Source organism: Thermobia domestica, chromosome 15 (genome assembly GCF_964235325.1).
Source record: "Thermobia domestica chromosome 15, izTheDome1.hap1.1, whole genome shotgun sequence".
Classification (NCBI taxonomy): domain Eukaryota; kingdom Metazoa; phylum Arthropoda; class Insecta; order Zygentoma; family Lepismatidae; genus Thermobia; species Thermobia domestica.
The window spans coordinates 129573258-129587253 of record NC_137468.1 but is presented as its reverse complement, the minus strand read 5'-3'; the positions used below and the strand labels follow the sequence as shown (position 1 = coordinate 129587253).

Genomic DNA, 13996 nt, shown 5'->3' with positions numbered 1-13996 from the left:
TAAGGCCCGAATTCTGAAGAAACCAAGGCAGATAGAAACATGAAACCTTTTGTAACCTTCAAGGGACATAAAAGATAACGTTCTGCTGATATGGAGAACCCCCCATGAGGTGCGCTCAAGGGGGTTACGGGGGTAACTACAAAATTTTAAATAGCAACCCCCACCGTGTGGTATCTCGTTTGAAAGGTAATCACGTGTAGAGACCAATTGTGGAAACTACATGTCGCTACGTGTCCCTATCCAACATGGCGGCCATCCGAAAAGTAGGATCGAAGTACGTTCCACGCATAATACTAAGGCCAATCTCCTGAAGAAACCAAGGAAGATAGAAACATGAAATCTTTTGTAACCTTCAAGGGACATGAAAGACAATATTATGCTGATAAGGAGAATCCCCCAAGAGAAGGACCTAAGGAAGTTACGGGGAGTAACTACAAAAATTTAAACAGCAACCTCCATCATGTAGTATCTCGTTTGAAAGGTAATCGTATGTAGAGACCAGTTTTGGAAACTACATGTCGCTAACATGTCTCTATCCAACTTGGCGGCATCCGTAAATACGGTCGAAATACGTTCCACACATAACACTAAGGCCCGTTCTCCTGAAGAAACCAAGGCAGATAAGCATGACACCTTTTGTAACCTTGAAAGGACACAAAAGACAACATTATGCTGATAAGGAAAATTCCCCATGAGGAGGGCCTAAGGGGTTACGAGGGGTAACTACGAGTACTTTAACGGTACTTACGGATGGTCGCCATGAAGGATAGAGACACGATAACGACAAGCAGTTTCCAGAACTGATCTCTACACGTCATTAGCTTTCAAACGAGGTGCCACACGATGCGGGTTGCTATTTAAAATTTTGTAGTTACCCCACTTAACCCCCTTGAGCGCACTTCGTGGGGGATTCTCTATACAGCATAATGTTGTCTTTTATATCCCTTGAAGGTTACAAAAGGTTTCATGTTTCTATCTACCTTGGTTTCTTCAAGAGACGGGCCTTAGTGTTATTCGTGGAACGTACTGTATATACAGACTGTTCCATAATTCGTGTACTTTTCTACAACACTGGGAGAAGATGAAGTTTTCACACTATTAATATAAAATTTGGCGCCCTTATTGAGAAATATCTCAATTTTTCGAATTTCTAAAGGAAATAGGAGAAAATTGCTGTTTAGCCCACCTTTTGGGGGTGTAAACACAAAAGTTTATTTTCTTTATGGGAGATTCAATGTTAAATTTTGGAAGTAGTTTTCTCCAATAATTATTCGTAAAGATTTTGGGGCAAATGAGTTGTTTTTGTTACGAAATACAAAAACACTCATTTACAAAGCTAGTACAGCCGTCTCGAACATTATTTTCGGAAGGCCTCCCCTTTTGGGGGGCAAGGGGCGTAAAAAGGTGGTGGGTGATGTGTTACCAAAATCCCAAAATTTATTTTCGGAGTACCAGTAAACGTCAGATTAATCACGAGTGTCACAGAATTAATGCTCCAATGCTCCTTACATGTAAGAATGACTGATAATGAGGCTACAGCCCCCTTTCAGAAATTAGAAAATCACCATAAATATCCTTAGTAGGGACATACGAGAAGGTATTTTTTGTTAATTAATGTGAAATTTGGCGTCATTGTAGCAAACGAGTATGTGTTTTTGAAATCTGGAATGCTATTTTGGTAACGCACCGCCTTAGGGGGGACGGGGGCCGAAGGATCAGATCTTTATAAAAATTCAAAATTTTGTTCCGGAAATGCCAGTGAGCGTCAAATTATTCACAGAATTAATATTCTAATGCTCCTTGCATGGTCAGTGACTTATATGGGGCTATAGCCCCCTTTCAAAAATTAAGAAATCATCATAAATATCCTTAGTATTGACATACGGGAAGAATGATTTTTTTTTCAATTAATGTGAAACTCGGCGTCGGGTTAGCAAAAAGTTATGCATTTATCAAATCTGGAATATTATTTTGGTAATGTACCGCCTTAGGGGGGCACAGGGGTTGAAGTATAAGTTATTGGATCTTTATAAAAATTTCAAATTTTATTTTGGAAAATCCAATGTGTATCAGATTGATCACAAATAATACAAAATTAATATTCCGATGCTCCTTGCATGTGCCGGTGACTGATATTGGGCTACAGCCACCTTTCCAAAAATCACATAATTTACGGTAAATATCCTTAGCAGGGACGTAAGGAAAGGAGGTAAATATGCTTTACAATTAATGTGCAATTTGTCATTATTTGTAGAAGAATGTTTTGATTTTTTTAAAATTTCGAATCTAGTGTAAATAAATATCGTCTGTCAGTGTAACAGATTGAGGATATAGCTTCGTTTTTTTGGCATCACTGCAATATAATGAAAGATTTTGCGTTTTTGAAAACCAAATTAGTTAATTCTTATAGCATAAAATCACACATAAAGTCACCAGCATATTTTTTGCACACTTAAGCAAACCAGCTCGAAATAGAACACAAAATGACAATGGAAAATGCCGCAGGTACCACGAACGAAAAGATTGTAATGAGAAGTAATATTTTAAAAATTAAAATATTGTTTTCTTTATTCATAGAAAAAGCGTATCTTTTCCCTACTTCTTCCCCAATAACTGTATGATCCCACTTTCCACGCAATAGCCTACTCGTATACTGCACATGTAAGCACGTCAGGAAATCGTATACTATGGACACATGGTTGTAGTAAAAACAAATGTATCGCGAGGAATAAGGATCAGGTTGAGTCAGGCTATAGCATAAACCCAAGAAAACATATTATTCCTTTCTAAAAACAACACTTTTCTTTTGGCTCAGTTGTCATTAACTAAATTGCTTAAAGATTTCATTAATCTAACAAGGAAAAGGCAGACTTTGGTAAGTGAACTTTTGCTAATACTGGATGTTGCTATAACCAAAGATTTCCCCCTCATTCCCCTTGTAATTTGCACACTGTCAACAGATGTAGACACGAAGCTTCTAGAATTTTTAACACAACGACTGTGGTAACAATAATATTTACGGAGGAGATTAAATTTTGTTCCTAGTTAACATGGAACATTTAAAGATTTTACAAGTGATTGAAAATTTCTATTGTTTTAATACATTATAAACATATGGTGAATTAATATTTTACTTATACCGTAGTTACAAATGACTACTTTATTGGTTGAAGCAATAAGCGAAAATAAAAGTCTGACTCGAATGGGAATCGAACCCTGGACCCTTTGCACTTGAGTCTCAGGTTCTTCTCACTCTGCCACGCCGTCACTTAAGTTTGCGCGTATTAGGATATATGCGGTGAGCAGAAAATTTTAAAACGGTTTTTCTCGGTTATTTTTGGCCATTGCGCCCTGCCAGTTTGTAATATTAACTCTTTAAATGTGCACTACCACCTCGCAAAAAATGGCCCCGAAGTTCGCTTATCAAAGTCTGCCTTCTCCTTTTAAGTGTAAGACAGATAAAATGAACTTACTTTATTCAGCATTCCCTCGTGAACGAGCAAGACATGAATGAATTAATGCGATTTACTAGAGCCACTGTGAACACCTTCTCCAACATATCTGGATGACTACGCTCTGGACAATTCTTTATTTTATGTTGCCCAATAAGGAGGAATGGCCGTAATAAAATTCCAGACGCATGCACCATCATAGGTACAAGCGAAAGAGTGTTATTGTATTTTCTAACTACAAATGCAAATTTACCCATGTCCCACTCCAATTAGGCAAAAGAAATTCTGAGTTCACGCCCCTAAAAGAAATCGACATATGGGTATTATCTTATTGTCACAAACATTTTTTTCTAAACATAATGCCAAATTTCACATTGTAAAAAAATGCTTCTGTCAGTAGGTCTTTGTGTAACAATAATCATATTGACTCTATGATGCTTTTCAAAGATAGCCGTAGTAACATATTAGTCACTGGTACATAAAAGCAGTATGGAGTATTAATTCTGTGCATCTTGCAACTAATTTGACACTCATGAGCACTCCCAAAATAAAATTTGGAATTTCTATCAGTCCTCCCCCTATGACCCCTAAAAGGTACCAAATTACCCTCCGTGTCCTGTGCCTCCTATTGCCAAAATATTATTTCAGATTTTTACTAGCACAACGCCTAATTTCACATTAATTGACAAAATATAGCTTCTTCCGTATGTCCCTGCTAAGGATATTTATTATAAATTTTTAATGTAATTGTTGAAAGGAGGGTTATAGCTCAATATCAGTCACTGGCACATGCAAAGAGCATCGGAATATTAATTTTGCATTATTTGTGATCAATCTGATACACATTGGATTTTCCAAAATAAAATTTGAAATCTTTATAAAGATCCAAAAACTTATACTTCAACCCCTGTGCCCCCCTAAAACGGTACATTACCAAAACAATATTCCAGATTTGGTAAATGCATAACTTTTGCTAACCCGACGCCGAGTTTCACATTAATTGAGGAAAAAACATTCTTCCCGTATGTCAATACTAAGGATATATATGACGATTTTTTTTTAATTTTTGAAAGGGGGCTATAGCCCCATATAAGTCATTGACCATGCAAGGAGCATTAGAATATTAATTCTGTGACATTTGTGAATAATCTGACGCTCACTAGCATTTCCCGAACAAAATTTTGAATTTTTATAAAGATCAATCATCTGATGCTTCGCCCCCTGTGCCCCCCCTAAGGTGGTGGTTATCAAAATAACATTCCAGATATGAAAAACGCATACCTTTTTGCTACAACGACGCCAAATTTCACATTAATTGACAAAAAATACCTTCTTCTCGTATCTCTCTACTAGGGATATTAATGGTGATTTTTTTTATTTTTGAAAGGGGTCTATAGCCCCGCATAAGTCACTGGCACATGCAAGGAGCATTAGAATATTAATTCTGTGAATAATTTGACGCTCACTGGCATTTCCGGAACATAATTTTGAATTTTTATAAAGATCCATCATCTGATGCTTTGGACCCCGTCCCCCCTAAGGCGGTGCGTTACCAAAATAGCATTCCAGATTTCAAAAACGCATACTCTTTTGCTCCAATGACGCCAAATTTCACATTAATTAACAAAAAATACCTTCTTCTCATATGTCCCTACCAAGGATATTTATGGTGAGTTTCTTATTTTTGAAAGGGGGCTGTAGCCCCATTATCAGTCACTCTTACATGTAAGGAGCATTGATGCATTAATTCTGTGACATTCGTGATTAATCTGACGCTTACTGACACTCCGAAAATAAATTTTGGGATTTTGGTAACACATCACCCACCACTTTTTTACGCTCCTTGCCATCCAAAAGGGGGGCCTTCCCAAAATAATGTTTGAGACGGCTGTACTAACTTTGTGAATGAGTTTTTTTGCATTTCGTAACAAATACAACTCACGTGCCCAAAATCTTTACGAATAATTATTTGAGAAAACTGCTTCCAAAATTTAACATTGAATCGCCCATAAAGAAAATGAACTTTTGTGTTTACACCCCCAAAAGGTCGGCTAAACAGCAATTATATATATATATATATATATATATATATATATATATATATATATATATATATATATATACAGGATGTCCAATATATAATGCAACCCGGAGTTTGGCATAGTAGAACTTTTGAACCTGAAGCGATACATAAATAATGATTATACCAAAATGAAGCTTTATTCATGCATATATTTTTAAACTAGGAAGCAACGATTGAAGTAGATTAGGAGCGACATAATGTTCCCAGATATAACCGAAGGTGGATTTTTTTTTTTTTTTTGCAAAACACGTATATTCACTCATAACTCGTACGTATGGATGTTCTGTCGGTAATTTTCAGTTTGTGTAATTGAAGAAGCTTGGAAACTATGGAGCAGAAAAAATAATTTTTCATTTCCACCGATAATCAATCGAATGAGGCCTCTGCAAGGCGAAACTACAGAAATCGTAGTTTTCATAAATTAACACTCTGAATTGGCAACACTGCTGATGTTCAGTGCATCAAAAGGCGTATTAAGGGTCCGTCTACATTATGCAATTCCTGAAAACAACGAAAAAGAAACTTTGAAATTATCATGATAAAACTTTTACTTACATACACCCCACAACACTGCTACTCATTTCTACGGGGCTACTTAAAGCAAGAGGTATACAGGAACAATCCCCGAACTATACAAGACCTAGAAACAAACATTCGCAGTGCCATTGAGAACATTAACACTTCTACTCTTCGTAAAATTGCTTCCAACATGGTGAAACGTCTGAACCAGTGTCTCAATCAAAATAGTGTGTACTTCCACCATCTGCTGTATAGCTGATAACTCATTTCGTGATAATAGCAGTGTTGCCGGGCGCATGTAAGTAAAAGTTTTATCATGACAATTTCGAGGTTTCTTTTTCATTGTCTTCAGGAATGTATACATAATGTAGATAGATCCTTAACACACTTTTTGGTGCACTGAAACATCAGCAGTGTTGCCAATTCATATTGTTAATTTATGAAAAGCACGATTTAAATAGTTCCCCCTTACAGAGGCTTCATCCGGTTGGTTATCGGTGGAAATGAAAAATTCTTTTTTCTGCACCATAGCTTCCAAGCTACTCCAACTAAACAATCTGAACATCCATACGTACGAGTTATAAGTCAATATATGTGTTTTGCAAAAAAAAAAAAAAAAAAAAAAAAAAAAAAAAAAAAAAAAAAAAAAAAAAAAAAAAAAAAACTTTGCTTACATCTGGCAACATTGTGTGGTTCCTAGTGTACTTTCATCGTTGCTTCCTAGTTTAAAAATATATGCATAAACAAAGCTTCATTTTGGTATAATCACTATTTGTGTATCGCTTTAGGTTCAAAAGTTCTACTATGCCAAACTCCGGGTTGCATTGGATATTGGACACCTTGTATATATATCTTTTATATATAGGGTGTTAGTATGCACGGTTACCAACGCTTGGGCCAAAACTATTTGACTTGTAATCTACTCTATCCAAAACTGCATGATTCAGAATCTTTTAATGGTGACACAAAGGCTTGCCACATACGAATTGAGGGATTCCCGTCGGTACTATCCATGGCACATGGAACGACGTCCTAGCAAATACAAAAGTTGACAGAACATCGACAGTTTGAACAGAATCAAGATGGAAAAGAGTTTCTGGTGTGTTATGCATGTTGCATAACACAAGGGGATTACTGTAGTGGATAAAATAAAATAAAATAAAATCTTCAGTTTAATGACTCATGATCATACTCTATGGGCTAAAGGAGACAAATATTTACGGTATTTAATGATTTTCAAATAATTAGTGCAATTACGATGTGCAAGAAAATGGTAGTATTCCCTAAAGAGAGCACGGACACGATATTCTTCCACAACAAGCTCACTTGGTCTTCGATCGAAATGAAATGAAATCTTCAAGTTTTACGTACCATGGTTATGCCAGCTAGGATACAGGAGACGGTGATGATGAGAAATGAACAAAATGGTGGAACGAAGAAAGTGGAAGGAAAAGGGAGAGCCCTGAAGATATCCACACACACGGAGTTTGTCCACCACAATGTTCGAATCACTTGGCGCGAGCTGGGATCGAATCACGACCCCACGCAGACTGAGCCACCGCGTCTACGACCCAAAGTGGAACCTCTTGCAGTAAGGGTGAACGATTTCCTACTGACTCATCATGAACACTTCTTGATAGTGGACAAGGGATTGGTGACACATGAGAGAAACAAAGGGTATGTTAAGGTGATGGGTATCTCGACAAGTGTGGGTAAAGGAACTTTCAGACGAATAGTGGCAACGGCGACAATATTACAGGAGTGCGGTGACAGGCAGTTCACAAAGGAACACAACATGGACTGTTCAAGTATACAAAAGACAAGGTGTGTAAAATGCAAGGTGACCAGAATTTTCACTTGCGAAAACGGGACTCATACGAACGTCTACGGGGGGGGGGGGGGATATCTGATTTGCAGATTTCATTTTGGGACTCAGCAGTGTTCTCAATTTACAAAATACACAAGTAGGAGTGATAACACACCGTTTCTAACTTTACGTGTACCACACAACAAATAATGGTTCCCGATTGCAACTTCTACCCAACAATTCTTTTAACTAGTTGAACACTCAGAATTCCCACTCAATTGCCACTTGAACCACGAACACTCAATTCCCATTTGAAAATTCAGAAGTTCTAGACACGGCTGAACTTGGCAACGAGTATTGGTACGGAAGAGAGTAGAATTTGCATTGACAATTTATATTTTGAATAATAATTACGGGACACCTAGGTCACTTTTACTTAAAAACGGGACATTTAGGCGTCCCGTTCGAGAATCAAAAAAACGGGACAATGGTTGGAAAAAAGGGACTGTCCCGGCTAAAACGGGACGTCTGGTCACCTTGGTAAAATGAGTCACCCTGCACAACCTCTGCTACCCTGGAGTCCACTCTGGATAAGTATGAGAATGATATAAAGTTGCGTATATGAACGATAGCGGCGAAATAAGGAAATCTCAGAGACTATGTTGAAGCTGTCCACCATTAGCCTCATAATATCGATGACATCGACGAATTTGTTACAGTCAACTATGGCTGGAGTTTCTGAGATCACTGCTGCAATAGCATGAACAGCGTGGTCCTCGCGTTTGATATTTGTTTCGTATACTAGACGTTACATCTCATCCCATAGGAAAAATCAGGGTGGAAAAAAATCATGATTTTTTTTAAAAAAAATCATTTTTGTTGATTTTTTTTATTTAAATCGATATTTTTGATTTAAATCAAATCTTTCTCCTCGTATAATACAAGTCGCGAACTGCAGAAAAAGCATTAGGAATTAGTATTAAATGCTAATTATGCCATTTAAGTGAAAGTATTGGGGTTGAATTTTGAATTATCCCCAATCGTTAACCTATATCAATCCCAAACAATGTTTCTTAACCCTTTTAAATTATGGCTCTTTTTAAAGGTAAATTAAGTCAAGCAACTACAGCATCATCCCTATTTATCCTAGGATCATGGTATATACATCACTCTCTTTAGAATAGAACAGCTTTTGAAACGGTAACATTCACATTTCCCTATCATGTCCTTGAAGCGTGAAATTTTGAGTAATCGGCATTTTTTTTTTTTTTTTTTGATTCCCTATGTATACGCACAGATCTCAAAATCAACTGGGAAATATTAAGGGGTGTACTAAATGTGTGTACAAAACTTCAAGCTTCTATCTTGAGTAGTAAGGGTGAGGAAACTATTTAACAATAAGCTAAGAACATTCTCACAATGCCCCAGTTGACCCGGATGTAATATAAAATTTCCTCAGACATTCCTATTTACCCTAGGATCATGATTTGTACATTATTCTCTTCAGAATAAAACAAATTTTCAAACGGTGTCCTTCAAATGTTTCTATCATGTATCTGGGGTGGGTAAATCACGAAAAAAGGAATTTTCTGTTAAAAATATATATATATATATATATATATAAAAATTACCTCTGTGGAATCCTCCCCATGTTTTAAGGCAGATATCTGAAACTAATCTGAAAAATACTGAGGGGTGCACTGAGTAAATGTGCAAAATTTCAATCTTAGGTGTAAAAGTAAGACCGCGAAAAATAATATTCCCCAAATACCTCACATTCCCGTATAAAACAGGATCTCAGGTAACAGTTTCCTGAGACATCCCTATTTATCCTAGGAGCATAATATGTACATCATTTTCTTTAGAATGGAACAGGCTTTCAAACAGTACCATTCATATGTCTCCATCTGAGGCGGGAAAATCACGAAAAAAGCTATTTTTTTGTTAAAAATATCCTTTTTAGAACATTTTTGCCCCTCTGGACCCCGCTGTTTCCACGCAGAGATCTGAAAATTATTAAGGAGTGTACTGAACGAGTGTGCAAAATTTCTGTCTTCTGAATGCAAAATGTAACCCGCCAAAATATAATACTAATACGCATAACAAAAGATCTCTTTTTAAATTTATGACATCATCACACACTATGCCTCAACGCAGAAAGTCGTGAAAGCATACACTATGTGATCAAAAGTATCCGGACACCCCCAAAAAATACGTTTTTCATATTAGGTGCATTGTGCTGCCACCTACTGCCAGGTACTCATTATCAGCGACCTCAGTAGTCATTAGACATCGTGAGAAAGCAGAATGGGGTGCTCCGCGGAACTCACGGACTTCGACCATGGTCAGGTGATTGGGTGTCACTTGCGTCAGAAGTCCGTACGCGAGATTTCCACACTCCTAAATATCCCTAGGTCCACTGTGTCTGATGTGATAGTGAAGTGGAAACGTGATGGGACACGTACAGCACAAAAGCGTACAGGCCGAGTTCGTCGGTTGACTGACAGAGATCGCCGACAGTTGACGAGGGTCGTAAAGTGTAATAGGCAGACATCTATCCAGACCATCACACAGGAATTCCAAACTGCATCAGGATCCACTTCAAGTACTATGACAGTTAGGCGTGAGGTGAGAAAACTTGGACTTCATGGTCCAGCGGCTGCTCATAAGCCACACATCACGCAGGTAAATGCCAAACGACGCCTCGCTTGGTGTAAGGAGCGTAAACATTGGAAGATTGAACAGTGGAAAAACGTTGTGTGGAGTGACGAATTACGGTACACAATATGGCGATTCGATGACAGGGTGTGGGTATGGCGAATGTCCGGTGAACGTCATCTGTCAGTGTGTTTAGTGCCAACAGTAAAATTCGGAGGTGGTGGTGTTATGGTGTGGTCGTGTTTTTCGTGGAGGGGACTTGTCCCTTGTTTTGCGTGGCATTCTCACAGCACAGGCTTACATTTATGTTTTAAGCACCTTCTTGCTTCCCACTGTTGAAGAGCAACTCGGGGATGGCGATTGCATCTTTCAACACGATCGAGCACCTGTTCATACTGCACGGCCTGTGGCGGAGTGGTTACACGACCATAATATCCCTGTAATGGACTGGCCTGCACAGAGTCCTGACTTAGATGCTATAGAACCCCTTTGGAATGTTTTGGAACGCCGACTTCGTGCCAGGCCTCACCGACCTACATCGATACCTCTCCTCAGTTCAACACTCCGTGAAGAATGGGCCGCCATTCCCCAAGAAAACTACCAGCACCTGATTGAAAGAATGTCTGCGAGAGTGGAAGCTGTCATCAAGGCTAAGGGTGGGTCAACATCATATTGAATTCCAACAGTACCGATGAAGAGCGCCACGAAGTTGTAAGTCATTTTCAGCCAGGTGTCCGGATACTTTTGATCACATAGTGTATGTAACGTGTTCTAAAATGCCTCCAGTCTTGATGAAAACGAAGTAAAAAGACTTATTGATACTTTTTTAATCAAATAATGAAGATTCTACCCTATCACCTAAAAATAGATGATATAATTTAAAAGGTTAAGCATTAAGGAAAAAGTGCAGCAACGTTTATCAAAATGACACTTTTCTTCACAAAAGTTACTGATATTTCTCAAGGGCCTATTTTAAAAACTCAGAACTAGCTTGCGGCATGAAATACATAAATTTCGCCTAAAGTTATAAAATTAAAAAAAAACAATTTGGAGAGGGGATAGGACCCCTCTAAATACGTCCTATTATTTGGGAACAAACAAACAGACACGCATTTTCGTCTGAAATGTTGATGGTGATTTCCCCGTTGGAATAGTTAACGATTTTAGAACCTAAACTCAATGTTACGAAAAGAAGAAAGCAGGATTGATCCATTAACTGTTTAAAACGGGATTTTTCCTAATCATCCTCTGCATGACACTTGGTTTTCATACTATACTGTACATTTGAGTCTTATTGTATTATGATTATTAACTTCCATAATCGAAATAACAGAACAGAAACGGGATTTTACTAATTTTCACTTTAAATTAATTTATTTCGGAATTCGATTTAAATCAACGATTTTTGTTTAAAAACAATCAAGTGATTTAAATCAGACTGATTTAAATCAATCCACCCTGGGAAAAATACAAGGAAGTTATATCAGTTAAGAGTGGCGGCCAAGGCACAGGCATACCACTACCAATACAACGCTCTGCAAATATTTGATTTAGGAAGTTAATGTTATCCACGTCAAAATGTGCAATTGCGCCGTCGTGTTGGAACCACATTCGCTGCCTCATCGCTGATGATGCATTCTCTAGAGATTCTGGCAAGACTCGCGTAAAAATGCAAGGCAATCACCGCCGTAAAAACAAGTACGCAACAAATAAGGACCAATCATGTGAGCCTGCACTATGTTTCAGCATACATTTAAGGAAAACCGTGTTGATGGTGTTGCAAAAGAGTAGCATGCTGATTTCAACATTCTACACATGACTTGTGCCTAATGAAAATGTCTCTTCGTAAATATTGCCTTGTCGATCAGCAAAACCAGAGTTGGAAAGTCCAATACAGTAAGAGTTTGCTATAGAAATCATTGCCAAAATGCCTGAAGATAGGAAAGTCTTCTTGTGAGAAATAATGCACCGTACACATCATGAACGGGTGTATCTCTTCCTTATTGAGAATGCAACAAACATAGACATAGTGAGTGTTTAGCGCCCAGCCTCTAGCACTTGTACTAGTACATACTGTTATCGAAGTAAGTACATTCTATTCGAAGTGATCCGTGTGCACTGTACTAGTTCAGCCATGTTCCAGTTGGAGTGGTAAAACAAATCCTGTCTTCCTCGAAGGCGATCATCAAGTAGTTGAAAAACGTTCGTGTGATGGTAACCTCCGTCGTGATGTGGTAAAAGAGGAACACTTAGCTAATCTACCTTCTTCCGATGATGAAGAAGCAAATGAAAATGAGACTGCTGAACCATCTCATCAGGTTTTTCGTATGCCATTTTTTAATGACATATACTTTATGCGAAACGGATGTGTTACAGATTTCTTTGATGTGATGATCAATCCTTTTGTTAAAATCTATGAATTTCGAAAAGCGAACTGGAGGTGAAGAATTACTAGTTCATAACAATGCATATAACTGTTGAAAATATCTTGTAGAAAATTTTCACTGGTTAAAATAATTAGTTCTAAAGTTAATAAATAATTTTAGCATTTTCGACATCGCTTAAATAATCCTCTTATTTTTTATGATATACAAAGTAACACTGTGTTCAGCACGCATAAATTTGTAAACAATAAAAATTTGTATTTACTAGTCTCTGTTACACACATATATAATGAAAACGGATACAACCATTACAATATAACTATCAAAGTACATTATCACTCTAAATATCAATCACTGACTCTTAGAATTAAATTTACACTATACAAGTATTTGCTGCTTTTTAGTTCATTTTATGTGAGCTCGATTAAATTTCGAGGAAATATATTTTTTGTGTGGAACCTAATATGAAATTTTGCTTTTAGTCTTTAGTAGCTACAGACAAGAATTTCTACAGGTACCGTTATGTTCCAAAATTATTTTAGAAACTCCGTGTCCTTTAATGCCTGTGTTGGCAGACGGTCGGGTAGGTCATTAGGGGTTGATGACATGATTACGTGTATGTTTGGTTTGGAAAGTTCCTGTTTCTTTTTTAGCTCTGATTACGTGTGTGTATCGTTGGAAAGGTTGTGTCCTCTTTTTCGAGTGTGTATACTGGATATTTTTAAAAATAATAATGGAAATTTGAATTTGAATTAAATCTGTTGATATGTTAGTTAATTAGAATAATGGTAGATATGATGAAACGTTATTCTGTATCACTTACTTCCGTAGCAGTGATTAAATTAATAATAATATTGAATATATTTACATTATTGACAATGAGATGAAGACCCGTGTTCGAATCTCGTATTATACACATGGTTTTTGACTAATAGAAACTCACATTGAGATATATATAATTTGGAAAAATGAAATATTTGAATCCCACGGTTATGCCGGTTAGGCTAAAGGAGAGGGTGATTATTTTATTTGTTCGTTTGTTTTCCAAACTGAACAATCTAAGATGTTCGAACAATATGTGAGTATACTAATT

The 13996-nt window shown here is 37.3% G+C and overlaps 1 protein-coding gene across 4 annotated transcripts in view; it reads right to left on the bottom strand.

Moving 5' to 3' along the window:
- The window catches only part of LOC145671232 (high affinity cationic amino acid transporter 1-like), a 291381-nt gene that overhangs the window by 167275 nt on the left and 110110 nt on the right, over positions 1–13996 (bottom strand). The gene's annotated exons all lie outside the window — the stretch shown is intronic.